Source organism: Clinocottus analis, unplaced genomic scaffold (genome assembly GCF_023055335.1).
Source record: "Clinocottus analis isolate CAN_PGR_092001 unplaced genomic scaffold, fCliAna1.0.p SCAF_17, whole genome shotgun sequence".
NCBI lineage: Eukaryota > Metazoa > Chordata > Actinopteri > Perciformes > Cottidae > Clinocottus > Clinocottus analis.
In genome coordinates, this window is record NW_027175898.1 from 16,871,312 (window position 1) to 16,886,888 (window position 15,577).

The following is a 15,577-nucleotide window of genomic DNA, read 5'->3' on the forward strand; positions in this document are numbered from 1 at the left end:
GTCCTGCAGCACAAAGCGCTTCAGTAAAGATCACGGCGCCAGGAGCCGGACGGTCCGCTGCCTCCGTGGCGCCCCCCGGGGGCTGGAGAGCTAACAATGACAGCGACACTTTCATGTCGCGCCTGCGAGTCACCTGACTGCCGCCCGGGAGGCTGCTAATCCCTTTCAGATGCAATGAAACCCAACAATGACAACACCGGCGCTGAACGCCATCAAACAGAAACACACCTCCCCCCCCGAGGCCGTCATGGTGTCATTTGAGAAGGTGATTTAGGGGCGGACGATGCGTCGGGTCGCTCTCGTCTCCTTTCGGGCCGACGGCGTCGCCGGGTCGGTGGGCTTTGGGAAGGGGAGCGCGGGCACAGATGGGCTTCCCGTGTGAAACCCGATCGCCTTCCTCTGCCACTTGACGGGCTATTAGACCTCGGGCCAAATGGAATTGAATTCTCTTCCTGTTGTGCTCCCATTACGTGAAACATCTGCTCTGTAAGTGAGTGTGTGTGTGTGTGTGTGTGTGTGTGTGTGTGTAGGGGGAAGGAGTGGGTGTCTGGTCTGTTGGGAACGCTGGATTCATCAGATTACTTCAATGGACACTTGAGATTAAGAATAAAGGAAGCGGACGTTTCCGACCACGATGTCGCCGATTTATTTCAGCGAAGAATTCAAACTTCTCAGAGTTTTTTGTGGCGTTTTAGAACGAAATTAACTTTGATACGCGAGCGAGCGACTTCATTCACTGCTCAGGTAAACGGGACTTTTAGTCTTTACGTCACAAATCTTTGTTTGCAGCTACTGCAGCTTGCTAGCTCCCCGCTGTAGCAAGCTAGCGCTGCTACTAGCTCCCTGCTAGCTGCTACCGCACGATTTTCAATTTGATTCCTGTGGGACAACGTATGAGTTCAACCACTTAAATGTCTGTCGTGTTCAAGTGAACCAGGTACGCAGCACGTTCACCTTTTTAAGGGTCTTGAAGCATCTGCAGCTGTTTAATGTCCTGAAAAGCAATCAGCTGAAAGAGGCAGGAAGGCCTCGCTACGTAGAGTTAAATGAAACGCTGTCAAACAAAAGCAGGCTGCCAAGTCAAAGGGAAATATATATATTGAGAGGATGTTACGAGCGGGGGCAGACATTTGATCTTGAGGAAGAGAAGTGAATAAACGTCTCTCCAAGTAAAAGGTCAGGGGGAAAAATAGTTGAGAGGGTTTAGAGAGAGATGGAGCGTCCTCACAGCATCGCTAACGCTCCGGCGCCGAGGGTTTCCCAATCGATCTCCATCTCTCCCTTCACTCCCTCCATTCTTTTGCTGCGCTTTCTGAATCGCTGCACCGCCGTCACATCGGGAGCGGTTGAAAATGAGACCTTTCTCGTCAGAACTACCACTTTAACACGATGGGAACAAAAACATGCACTTATTCTTCTTGTCAGCTTTTAATTTCAGGTTTCGGCTTCGCAAATAATGACCCGAAATCTAAAATGGGTTCACAGTATCATCTCTGTTAGCTATGGCTGCAAAACAAAGTGCGGATGAGAAATTCATGTTAGCTTGAAACAAATGAGAAAGGCTGCGTTAGCTTGAAAGGATGACAAATTCACGTTAGCTTGAAACGGATGATAAAGGCTGCGTTAGCTTGAAAGGATGACAAATTCACGTTAGCTTGAAACAAATGAGAAAGGCTGCGTTAGCTTGAAAGGATGACAAATTCACGTTAGCTTGAAACAGATCACAAATTCACGTTAGCTTGAAACGGATGACAAATTCACGTTAGCTTGAAAGGATGACAAATTCACGTTAGCTTGAAAGGATGACAAATTCACGTTAGCTTGAAAGGATGACAAATTCACGTCAGCTTGAAACGGATGACAAATTCACGTTAGCTTGAAACAAATGAGAAATGCTGTGTTAGCTTGAAACGGATAAGAAATTCACGTTAGCTTGAAACAAATGAGAAATGCTGCATTAGCTTGAAATGGATGACAAATTCACGTTAGCTTGAAATGGATGGCAAATTCACGAAACGGATGACAAATTCACGTTAGCTTGAAACGGATGACAAATTCACGTTAGCTTGAAACAAATGAGAAATGCTGCGTTAGCTTGAAACGGATGAGAAAGTCACGTTAGCTTGAAACGGATGAGAAATTCACGTTAGCTTGAAACGGGTGAGAAAGGCTGCGTTAGCCGTCAGGTAAAATGCACTGAATTATCTAAATACATTTTTCCCTCGCTCCACTCTTTTTAAAAGAGGTTAAAGGAGACGGAAACAAAAATATGTTTTTAATATCACAACATTTCTACATTCTCTTCCCCTTTGGCGTTTTGTACGATTTTATTGCATTACTTGGAAATAAAGCCGACTTTTATTTGGATTTTTAATGCAGTGGACTTACAAAAAAAACCTGTTTGTTTTGAGTTTATCTTGAAATTGAAAAGCCTCCGATTACCGTTTATTAAAAATAAGTAAAAAAAAAAGAAAACCCCTCTGTCGCTGAGCGTTAATTAGATTTATCCACATAACTTTTTTTAAACTGTTTTTACTTCATTTATAAGACTTTTTTTACGATGACTCTTGTGTACACTTTACCCTGTTTAAAAAAGAAATGTCCCCACTGCGGGCCTAATGAAGGAATATCTAGTCTAATCTAATAATATGCTTTGGAAATACATATTAAACAAAACTTTTTATTATTATTCACGCCTCTCCCTGAATAATAACCGTTCTGTTCTGTAAATCGGTTCTATTTCTGTCTGTTGTTCATTTAGTGATCCTCTAATTAATATTCCACCCTCATCCATCCACTAACATTACTTGACCTTCGCAACTAATTAACATTTGATCTTCTGCTCTCTCGAGTCGAGTCTTGTAGCACACGAGTGGATGTGTGTGCACGCAGAGTGTGTTGCTGTGCATGCAACATCAACACAATTCTCTTGGGGGGGGGGGGGGGGGGGGAGAAGAAATAAAGGCGAGTTCGACTGAGATATCGGATCTGCAGCCTCGGCGGCTCTCCGGTGCCGATACCAAAAGGATAACCGTCGTGAGGGGGGGAAGGGGTTAATGATCCAAGACTGGGGCGAGTTCAACTTCCTCTGGGTGAAGCGACCCCCTGGGGGGCTTCAGGAGACGGTTCGAATTTTTCAATCAATCCCCCTCCTGTCGACGAGACATGTCTGCCACGAGGATGTAATTTGGCGAATCTACAGGGTCTCAATTAGCAGAGATGGAATGTTTCCTCTGTTAAAAGTCTCGCTTTGTAATTTGGGCTGATAAGAGCGGTGTATTTCCACATTAAATCCATAGTGCGGCTTTAATGAGGCCTAATTTGCAGATTAAAGGGGACGGATATGTAAGCAGCGTGACGCCATCGGCAGGAAATGGAACATTTCCTCATTGATCCTTTATATTCACCCATAAAAATCATCCATAATTTATATAATCAGTGGCCCTCATCTGGACCATCGGAGGCCTGTTTGAAAGGAGCAGCTATGATGCGATGGTCTTCTGATTAAAGGCGTATCATGACGCCGCTCGTCCCGACGAGCGCGGGAGATACCGGCGCCGTCGGCTCCGCGTCGATACCCGCCGACCAATTAGTGGAACGCCGAGCCGCGAAACGAGGGGGGAAGGAAGCGCCGCCGGGCAAAAAGACGAGAAGCCTTTCAAGAAGACGTTCTCCTTTGAAGGGATACAAAGCGCCGTCACCCACACCGACGCCGCCTTTCTTCCTGCCGCTCCTTGTTCTGATCACGGGAGTCGTGCTGCGGACGGCCAGAAGTCAACGTCTGTCAATGGACCTCGAATCTCCCGACGAACGACCGGAGGCTGTGAAGCGGGATTTCTCAAAAGCGGTGAAGCAACGCGCGACACTTTGATCTAATTAAAGGTTCTTCCGCCTCCTCTTACGATCACCAGTGATGGGTTGTCAAACTCCTGAAAACATTTCACGAGCGCTTACACAACGGTTCAAGACACAATTTCAGTTTCTTGGCAAGTTCTGGCTCGGACTAGCCGTCGTTTTTACGGACAAGAACAGATTAGCGAGTTTCACATGAAGGTCTCTCTTTCTGGACATTTTGTGGGTTTAATTAACCCACAAATGTGAACTCCAGATCCTCAACGAGCTCAAAGGAAGAACAGTTTCATAGCTTCTCTCACCAGAAGAGCTGTTTTCAGCTGTGTGACATCACTGCACAAGGGTTTCAAGGGTTTTCAAGGGGTTTCAAGGGGTTTCTACTCATCCATTAGTCTTCTAAGGCGATGATCAAACACAATGTACCATCACTGGAGTGCTGCTGGAAATGGGCCTCTAAACACAATGTAGATATTTCATTAAGAACCAGAATAGTCATTTAGCACAATAACAATGTACAGAGTGGATTTATGATTCATTTCATGTTTTCTTCATCATAAAAAACAAAATAAGGACATTTTCTAACCTTTGAACGGTAGTGTATGTGGAAGCGCATCATTTTAAGATCCCGTCACATGATCATTTGATTGAACTTTAACCCCATAAGACCGGTGTGGTGGGAGGTTCCAGCTCAACACACGCTCGGCAAGTTTAAGGGGTTTTGGGATGTATTAATCCTGCCGTTAGTTTCCATTCATATACCACGGATTCAAAAGGTCTGATATTGGAGACAATGAATGCCAACCTGATTTATATACTCTGGATCTCACAACAGAAGCACATTTTTGAAGGGATGTTAAATAAATGGAAACGAGTGGGAGAACCTGCATGAAATCCTTTAGTTCTTGTTGCATGTTCAGACCACCAGGCTGTGGCTGGTTGTCCGTTGCAGACTCGGTTGCACCTTCCTCGTCTTTTCTTGCTGAGATTTCTTGTCCGTGCTTCTTTTCCTCTCCGTCCTCGGGGCCCCGCGTGTCGCAACACTTTGCCACGCCGCTTTCTGAACGCCATTGGGAACGCTGACGAGGTCAACAAAGAGCCTTTATTTTCAAAAATATAAATTCAAATTCAGCTGGCGTGGGATTCTCCAACTGGCTCCAACAAGCAACCAGAGATCTGAACGCTTCGGCCTGTGAAGCTGCCCCCGACACTATAATCACACACTGGAGCTGACCTGCGAAGCTGCAGAGACCCCCGAGTCGCCGGCAGCCTCGGCTTTCCTCTTCCTCGCGCCGCAGCGTGCTGATAAAAGGATGCAAATGCCTCCAGGCAGCGAGATCTGAGGCTGACGCAATCTATAGGGCTCCAGACAACAGGACCTCCCATAGGGGGGGCGCTGTGTGAGGTACACCGAGCCTCACCATATTATACAGCCGCCCGTCACAAAAGGATTTCCCAAACAAAAGGTTTGGTACGAAGGGATTTACTCGATTATTCAATGCATTAAACTCCAACTCTTTTTTTTTTTTCATATGGTCTGCAAGTTCTTTCTACATGTGTGTCTGCGTTGTCACAAGTCTCTGTAATTACACCATTTATAGTCCAATTCATGTCTTTATTGTCCTGCTTTCATTAGTTTTACTGTTTAGTTGCTTGATTCAGATTACATTTCCAATCTTTTAACTCAACTTTACGTCCCTGCTAAAAAAAATCCCATAACTTTTTACAGACGCGGCGGCCTAATTTCCCCGTGGCGATCAATAAAGCCAGACATCCATGAACCGAAGGAAGGAAGGAAGAAGGAAAGAAGAGGGATGGGGAGGAGGGGAAGACCCTAAATGATTGGAATGAAGGAAAATATATCAAGCTGCGGCCATAAAAACACAAGGCCGTCTCGCATGACAGTCGATTCGCCGCCATTTTACACCGTCGTTCAGGCCGATCCGTCCGCGGCTTCGCCCCGAGGAGCGCGAGGACGACGGCGGACAGCTCGCACGTTATTCTGCGTATAATTCACAATTCGATGCCATCCGAATGTAAAAGGATCCTCGTTTGAAAAGAGTCTCAGCTCTGAGGTTTTTAATATGATCACACTGTGACTACTAATGCTAAATTATGCTGATTTGTAGGTTAGACGTTGGCAGCCTTTCTTTGTATTTGACCAGATTTAGCAGCACGGCTCTAATTGCGGCCCCGCGGGGATAATAAACCTCTCCTCCACATTGTAACTGGATACAACGGTGGACAAAGCTTCCTTTTATTACCATATGTTTTTAGCCTTCTGGTGTTAGCCATTAATATGTCTTGGGAAGATGAAATGCTAGCTTCATTACGGAAAATAAGGGAACCCATTTCAGGACCTTCAGCACCTTGTTGGTGATCGGGAACAATACGGTGCTGGAAATACTTCACAGGTTGTTGGACTAATTTGCTATGAAGGATAACGCCGTGTCCTTCCTTTCCATTGTCAAACACACACACACACACACACTTCACCTCCAAACAGGTTTCTCTCCAAACACAAAAGACTCTTTCAGGACTGTTCAGTCATGGAGGAAAAGTAGGCGCTGACCACGTCCCGAGATAACGGCCGTCTGCGGCCTCCAATCTTTACAATTGTTCCACGGGAAAAGCTTTTGATTGGCATCCCTTCAGGGAGCTCACGCAGCGCCGCGAAAGCTTCTGATATCGTCCCCGAGTCGATTCAAAAGAGCGGCAAAATTATGGAATCACTCAGTGTTCATAACAATTTAGTAAAAAGGTTCGACATAATTGATGTATTTACTAGAAGGACCCTGGAGGGTGCATTTGAGTTACAGGATTTCGGGGCCAATTTTTGGATTTCAGAGTCACGTCTTTATGGAATAATTTGATTTAAAGTCTTCACAGCTGAGAATTTATCGACACGATGTTGTGAGAATAAAGTTGTTCTCTATGCTCGAGTGGCGGCGTCGGGTATTGGCCCGACCCGTCCTGCACACGTGCAAACTAGTACTGCACATCTGGGGCTAAACACGCTGATTGCACGCTCACCTTCTGTGAGTGAGTCAGCATTAGCTGTTAGCCGTTAGCCGTTAGCTGTTAGCCACTGTGGGGCATTTTATCCAAAGCGGCGTACATTTCTTCTACACACCGTAGACACGGCAACGGGAAGCAGCACGGTCCTGCTTGGCTAAATATCAGAGCTAACAGCTAACGCTAATGCTAACGTTCCATTAGGATGCAATCAAGTACTATTCTGTAAATGTGACTATTGGGTAAATCATGATGTTATTAAAAAATGTAGGTTTCTTTGGCAGAATACAGATGTTTGAAGGAGATGTTTTCACAGCAATATCAAATAGATGTTACACAGGGAAATATGACCTGTTCATATCTATTTACTGTTTGTAATTCCAGGTATTGGAATCCGTATTGGGAAGTGAAAAGTGGCACTTGAACATCTCTGCTTTGTATTCCAGGTGTTGCTGCTGTTCTGACCTCTCCAGACTTCCTCCGTTCATCTCAGAATCAAAAGGCCGCTCGCCGCTCCGTGAATATTATCTCATCCCGTTTCTGTTTTTCAAATAGCAAATTGAAAGTAAGACCTCAATCTGCCTCGTGGGGGAAAAGCTGCGATGAGGAAGTCAGATTGGTTTGCAGACGCACGAGTTCCTCTCTGCTTGTGATGTTCCTCCGACCGTCACGTCTGGTCGCCTGAGGGGGAACTCTTCATCCCTCCTCTGGTGTGCGTGTTGTTTAGTCTCGGCGTTAACGTTTTTGTAACCTTTGTTCGTTCAGGAAAGCTATTAGTGAGCCTCGAATGCTTTAATCCGCATCCTGCTTCACACCTGAGAGCCACCTGGTGCGACCGCAGCCATCTTCCTCTTATTGACCGCTGAGCGAGGGGGGGGGGGGGGGGGGGGGGGGGTTCTTGCTGGAGGCACATTGGCAGTACTTACCTTGAGAGGGAACTCACTTCCACACACAAACAGAAGCTTCCATCTTGTTTTTGTTACCAGCGGCCGACGAGGCTTTTCATTTCTTTCGTTCGATTTTCCACGGGGGGAAAGACTTAAAGATGTGTTAAAGTGTGTTAAGGTGTGTACAGGTGTGTGGAGTCATATCAACGCGTTGTAACCAGCGCCTCTGCTCGTTCTGAAGAACCTTTATCGGCTTTAATCAGCTAAACTCTGCACAGGGTTCAGACACGTTCTGACCAATGGATTTACATGACTTTTAACCAAATTTCTATGATTTTAAACCAAATTTTCATAACTTTTAACAAATTTTCATGACTTTAAACCAAATTTCTATGACTTTTAACAACATTTTCATGACTTTTAAAAGCATATAAATTATTTTCAAAGTAAATGGACGTCATGAACACATGAATTAAACACATTTACACGACTTTTACAATTTTTTAAATTTTTTTTTACGATTTTTTTTTTTTACCATGACTTTTCCAGGCCTGGAAATAACCATTTTAAAATTCCAGGACTTTTTCCAGGACCTCTATGAACGTAAAAGTAAATATTTTCTAACTTCTGCATCAAAGTCAAACCTGCTCTTACATTTCCTGGATAACATCGTCTCTCCGGGCCGGACGCCGACGCCAACGTGTATCTAAACAAACACAATCTCGTGCGCTCAGCACTCTCGCGGCGCTATGAAACAACATTTTCACATGACATCAGACACACACTGGACGTTCGGGGCCAAGAGGCTTCGGCTAAATCAACATTGGCCCTGGTGCTTTTCAAATGAAGGAAAAAACAGCCCTTGTTGTGTTGTGGTGCAGGTTTGTGGTGCAGGTTTGTGGTGTGTTGTGTTGTGTGTACTTTCTGAGTGGAATGCCTCAGTGCTGAGAAAAGCGCTATCTTTTGTTTCAGAGTGGTTTTTTTTTCTTTCTTCATATCACTGTCACATAAGCTCAGGGCTTTTGGCCGTTTTTTGTTCCCATGGTGACGGGTTACACAACTTGCTGCCAAATCGCCATAACAACAAGCTGAAACAGGGTGTCGGGGAAAAGCACTCGCTCCCGGACGAGTGGAGGCTCGGAGCTGAGGTCCTTGATTCTCGTGTCTTTTCTCCTGCGGCAGATTAAAGAGACAGAGAATGTTTCAACGGAGAGGCGGAGCTACAAAGTATCCAATCTGCAACCACGGCGTTACACAATAACGCAACAATGTTTCACTTTCAAGCCATTGAAGCCTGCGTTTTATGTTTTATCTATTTTGAAATGTCCCGTTTTGAGTGTGTGAAACAATCGCAGGACTTTCAAACAGGAAGTCAGTGTTCATGTTATTTTAAAGTGATGTTTGACTTAGTTAGCGTAGATATTTTAAGCCTTACACGCCACTCTTGTTTTCCCCCACAGGTTCCAACTCTCTTAATTGGTCGCCACCATCGAAGGCCAATCGTCGGAGTGGCGGCCATTTTAAAAGGAGGAGGCCAGAAGAGTTCGGGGGCGGTCTTTCTTTCATACCATGCACAACTGACACTGTTAGACCTGAAGGTTTGTGGTCGGCGCTCCCTATCTATCTGTTTTTAGAGAAGCCATTTTGTTTGTGTCCCTTCCAGAGGTAGAAGTCAGTCAGGTCCAGTTTAGTTTTCCTGGTTTCTATTTGTTTGCCACGACCACATTGGTCCCAACCTCCTTTTGTTTCGTTAGCCACATCTCGTTTGAATAAACATTGTTTAAAACGTTACTCCTACTTTTGACTTCCTCTCACTTATTGTTTGGCCGCCACGCGTTCGTCCCCAAGACGGAAAAGGTGACTCCGACCACGACGTTCTTCTTAACCTAACCAGGTGGTTTTGTTGGCGGGGGAAAAAACCCCAGGGTTCCAGGCCGAGCGTCTCTGCGTGATGATTCAGGACGAGAAGGTATTGCTTTGACCTTTCCGGCCTCACCTTCCACCTGAAGCCGGCGTCCGGCTCTCTACACTCAGCGTGGCGGTAATGGAGGAGTCGGGGGGCGAGGACGCGTCGCTCTAAACATCGACATTCCTTCGCAAATTGCTGCAAAGTGTCAAATTACGATGAACTCGTCTATTATGACACTATCAACCTTTACAATGTCCAGATGAAATCACTCCCCGGGGATGTTTTTATTCTACAAAGGTTTCCCTCCATGACACTGAACAGAGCAGTGTTGCTCCTTTATGACGTCGCCACAACCCTTCTGCAAAGTGACATTTGCACATAACAGTCCACTAACATTGCTCTGCCAGATTAATTCCCATACAGGTATTACTTCCCGGAATAGACTGCCTGCTTCTGTGAAGACCATCTGTGGGGTTTTTCTGCGTTTGATAGGATTATTTCCTCTCTTTTATTCTGGAAGAAGACATCTGGAGCGGCGTCCCGTCTGTCAGTGAAGGCAGCGCCGCTTCACGAGGCCACGGCCGCAACAGCTGGACGAGTTCTCACTGATCAGAATGAAAAGTGATCACGCTGATGAATATTCACCAAATATTCCCAAATTATGACCGATAAACCCTGAACTCCGCACGGTCGCAAACCTCCAGATGTCGTCTTTCTGTTCAAGGACTGATTTCAAAATAAAAGTTTTTCCGGCCGACAAACGTTTCAGAGTAAAGTCTCCTGATGACGCTCGACTGAACGACGAGTGAACTATTACCACCAGGGTTCTGAATACGTGGGCTTTGAGGTTCCTTTGAGGTTCCTTTAAGGTTTTTTGAGGTTCATTTGAGGTTCCTTTCGAGGTTCTTTTATGGTTCCTTTTGAGGTTCTTTGATTTTTTGAGGTTCTGTGTGATTCTTTGATGTTCATTTTGAGGTTCTTTGGGGTTTCTTTTGAGGTTCTTGAGGTTCCTTTTCAGGTTTCTTTGAGGTTCCTTTTGAGATTTTTGGGGTTTCTTTTGAGGTTCTTGATATTCCTTTTAAGGTTCTTGAGGTTCCTTTGAGGTTCTTTGAAAATCTTTGATGTTCTTTGAGGTTCCTTTGATGTTCTTTGAGGTTCCTTTGAGGTTCTTTGAGGTTCCTTTGCAACAGAAGGCATTCATGTGTGATCACGTGTAACACACTTTGTCTTTATTCGTTGAGACACTGAATGAGCCGACAAAGATCAATCTGTAATCTGGAGGTTATTTATTTCTCGCATTGTTAAATATTCTTCGATAGAAATGAAGAAAGTAAATATCAGTGCAGCCCAAAACTGTTAAAACTCTATTTTTCTTATCAAGAACAGTGTTGAGATTGCGGGTTTATCCACAGAGAACACACGTCCGTGTGTTGAACACATCTACTGTCACTGCAAACGTCATGAGACCAGAACCAGAGATAATAATAATGAATTAACGATGAAGTTAAATGCAGATTTATGCAAATTGAATAATGAATTCAATAATGTGCACAAAGATAAAGACGACAATGATCATTTAGGACAAACGGAGATTGCGTTGCCTTAATGAACAGTGACTGGCAACTTCTGAAACTTAATCTGTTTCCAATTAGCTGGGAGGAAAAAAACAAGTTCACAGTGACGAGCAGGTTAATGACACGTTTAAACACACGTTCACTGCTGAGACCTCAGGGAAGGCTGAAGGAAAATGTATTTACAAACCCGCATAAAGAACATTAAATACTGTTGTAAACGGAGGTATCGAAGGTGGATTTGCATATATATATATATATATATATATATATATATATATATATATATATATATATATATATATAAATATATATATATATATATATATATATGTATGTCTGAGTGCACTGAGTGCAGGCGTAGTAACGGATCTTAAAGAGCAGCACGTTCAACAGGAGGGTTCTTCATCCCTTTGTGACTCAAACTTTATTGTTTCCTGGCATGAAATGGGGCGTGTAAAAGGAAACAATACAAAGACTCGGGAAAGATTTCCCGATCTTTATTTAGTGATTTGGCAGATAAAAGGAAAACAAGTGGTGGGGATTAAATATTCACGAAAACCCCCAAACAGGCGGAGGCATATGTTTTATTGATTGAGAGCCGGGAACAATAGAGTCTCAGTTTTATTTATTTATCGTTATTATTCCTCTACTTTGAAAGCACTCCAACTTTTTTTTTTTTGTGGGGGGTGGAAAGGAAAAGTGACGTCGTCCCCCCTGCTGAGCCGTTTTCCCGCCACGCTACAGAGGCTAAGGTTAGCGCTCTGCTAGGAGGCTAATGGAAGGAGCTGGAGCTCTCCACTTAGAGGAAACGTATGGAGCGAGAGCGCTCGCCGTCTGGGGAGATATTACGGCTCTGGACTTTGAAAAATGAATATAGGAGGGCAAAGAGACTGTTTGTTTTAGGGATCAAGCAGCCGAGACAAAAGGCGGGATGACAGAGAGCCGGACCGCCGCGGACGGCAGTTAAGTGGAATGTCGCGAACGTGGGATTGAGCTTTGTTCTCTAATGGACCTGCGCAGGGTGGAAGGGCGAAGGCTTTTGTTTTCGGTACATTAAACGTAGCGTGAGCCTCCACCTGAGCGGCTACACGGGAGACTGTGGATACACTCAAGGGTACTCTGCTCGGGAAATGCTGCTCGGAGAGAAGAGCTGCTTGTTTTCACTGTTTCACTGCGCTCAGGCCGGAGTTATAACCTGCAGACTCAGCTTTTTCTTTCTCTTTAGGTTTAACGACCAGGGTTCAGACACATTCTGACCAATGGATTAACATGACTTTCCACCAAATTTCCATCACTTTCAAGTACATTTCCATGACTTTTAACCAAATTTCCATGACTTTAAACCAAATTTCTATAACTTTTAACCAAATTTACATGACTTTTAAGTACATTTCCATAACTTTAAACCAAATTTCCATGACTTTTAACCAAATTCCCATGACTTTTAACCAGATTTTTATGACTTTTAACCAAATTTCCATGACTTTTAACCAAATTTCCATGACTTTTAACCAGATTTTTATGACTTTTAACCAAATTTCCATGACTTTTAACCAAATTTCCATAACTTTTAACCAGATTTTCATGACTTTAAACCAAATTTCCATGACTTTTAATCAATTGTACATGATTTGTAACAACATTTCCATGCCTTTTAACAAAATTTCCGTAACTTAAAAAAAAAAATTCCATCACTTTTGACCAAATTTCCATCACTTTTCCATGATTTTTTACCAAATGTCCATGAGCAAACATTGTGTGAAATGTGTGTGTAAACAGTAAAAAGTGATAAAATGTAGTATTTAAACTAACAATGAGGATTCAAAGCATACAGTAAACCTTAAATGACTCAAATGAATGAGAGACAATAGTTTGATTAAAAGAATAAACATTTATATAGATGCTTGTATGTATGCTGCTGATATTTTGAGCCTCTTTCTTTTAAAAGCAGATTCATTATTTCAAACTAAATGAACCTCATGAACACATGAATGTAACACAGTTAAACGACTTTTACTGAATCTTTAGGATTTTTTTTCAAGTCCTTGGCTGCGTCGTCGTCTTTATCTGAACTTCGGCGTCGGACACAATGGATCAAGACGTTGCAAACCGAGTCGACGGCGCTCTGCCAAACACCCAAACAGTGAAAGTATATTAAAAAAAAGAAGTCGCAGCCTGCTGCGGTCCAGGTTGCCAGTGTGTTCTTCCTATTGGAGATATGAAGCCTCTCCTCTGTGCCGCAGTCAAAGGCGTTTGAATAAACAGCAGCCCCGCAATTTTGTCAAAAGGATTACTCAGCCCGCGGACCGCTCTATCACAACTCCCTCTCCGTCATTGTGATAAAACATGGGAATGGGAGATTAGCGGTGGCAGCGTTACTCGTCCTTGGCCTTCTGAAAGAGCTGGCGCAAAAGAAATGGAGAGCAACAGAATGGAAAGACTCAGTAAACACATCAAAGGGTCCGTGGGATTGTTATCGAGTGAGAAGGTCAGTGCTCGGCCTCCCGTCGTTCAGCGCGACGCCGCCAACCCGCCAACGTCGTCAACGCCTCCAATGTTGCCAACGCCTTCAATGCCTTCAATGTCTTCAATGTCGCCAACATCGCCAATGTCGCCGACGCCTCCAGAGCCGTCAACGCCTCCAATGTTGTCAACGTTTCCAGTGTTGCCAACGCCTTCAATGTCTTCAATGTCGTCAACGCCTCCAATGTCGCTAACGCCGCCAATGCCTCAATGCCGCAAATGGCGCCAACGCCTTCAATGTCGCCAATAGTCGCCAATGCCGCCAACGCCTCCAATGCCGCCAACGCCGCCAACGCCTCCAACGCCTCTGCCCTTCCGCAGCTTGAAACGCCAAAATGCAAATGTGGACTCTAGCATATGGGTGACAATGTGAATCTGCCTGACATTCCACCACTTAGGTCAAGAGGAAAAACTCTAACAACTCTGAGAAATAAGGGTGTTAACCCTCGGCTTGAAGAAAGCACCTTATTTAAACTAAAGAGACGGCTTAAAGCAGACCGAACTTACTGTCATAAGTAATCACACTATGTCATCTCAGGCACTACCATTTTATATATATATATATATATATATATATATATATATATATATATATATATATATATATATATATATATTACAAATCCCTTCAGGAGACCCTCGGTAATCTCAATTATCAGCACCCACCGGTTCGAAGGCAATTTAATGTGTGTTCAATCTACAACACACACACACACACACTCAGCATGTGACACTGCAGCAGAGGCTCGTGGGTAACACCCACAAGGTCAAAGAGCTGTTGCTTTAGCACTTTGCAAACAATAATTCTGCTCCCGTTATGCAAAAAGGAAAAAGTGCCGTGGAAGCTTAATCTACTTGGTCATGGAAAGATTAGCCTCTGCTGTTTCCTCCTGCCCATGATAATGGCCACCGCACCACCAGCAGCACTGAATACCAGATGAGGAAGCACAGAGAGAGCGTCTGATCCCAACGTGTCCCCTCGCGAACCCACAACCCGCCCGCTGAACATCACCATCAGCTGGTCATCGTGCACTGCTCTCAGTGTGCATTCACTTTAAATGTAGTCGACATGCACGTGCGACTAACGTGATTATCTGTTTACGTGATACTAACATGTTTCTAACCACCGAACCCCAAAAAGCACCTTGTGTTGCCTGCAGACAGCGATCTGAAACCTGGACTCGGTCCTTTATTGGATTAGTCCAGCGCGGATGTGGAGTTTTTCCTCCAAACCAGGATAAGAGCTTATCCAGCCTTAACAAATATTGATAGTGTAGAGAAAGAAATTCATGGATTATTTCGTATTTTTAGACATCTAATCGAGATAATCACATTCTTCAGTTTAACAATTGCATTTCCCATCATGCTTTGGGTGTTGCAATCAGTAAGTAGGTTTCTTATTATGTTTTATGAGCTACGAGCAGTTCCTGTCACGTATGCGTGTCCAACAATCAGTGGATTGCTTGTGATGACGTCACTGAAGACAACTTTCAGGTTAATCTGCTCTTGTTCATCCAGACCAGAGGCCCGACGTCTCAGAGTATCTCACATGTTAGAATGTACTGACAAACATAGTGATGGGCTGATCTGGTGGAGTTTTAAAACAGCTGTAACATCAGTCGTGGTTTCAAGTTGACATTTTTAAACAAATATCCAAAACTTTCCCGAACTAAAACCTCCCGATCTGAACCAACACAGAGTTCCTGTTGACACATCCGATCGCCGCGATACAGCCAGACAACAAACCCTCACACCCACCGGATCAGAGGCCGCTCCGCACGATCAATGACACAACTATTTAGTCTCCGTCGCTAATAATT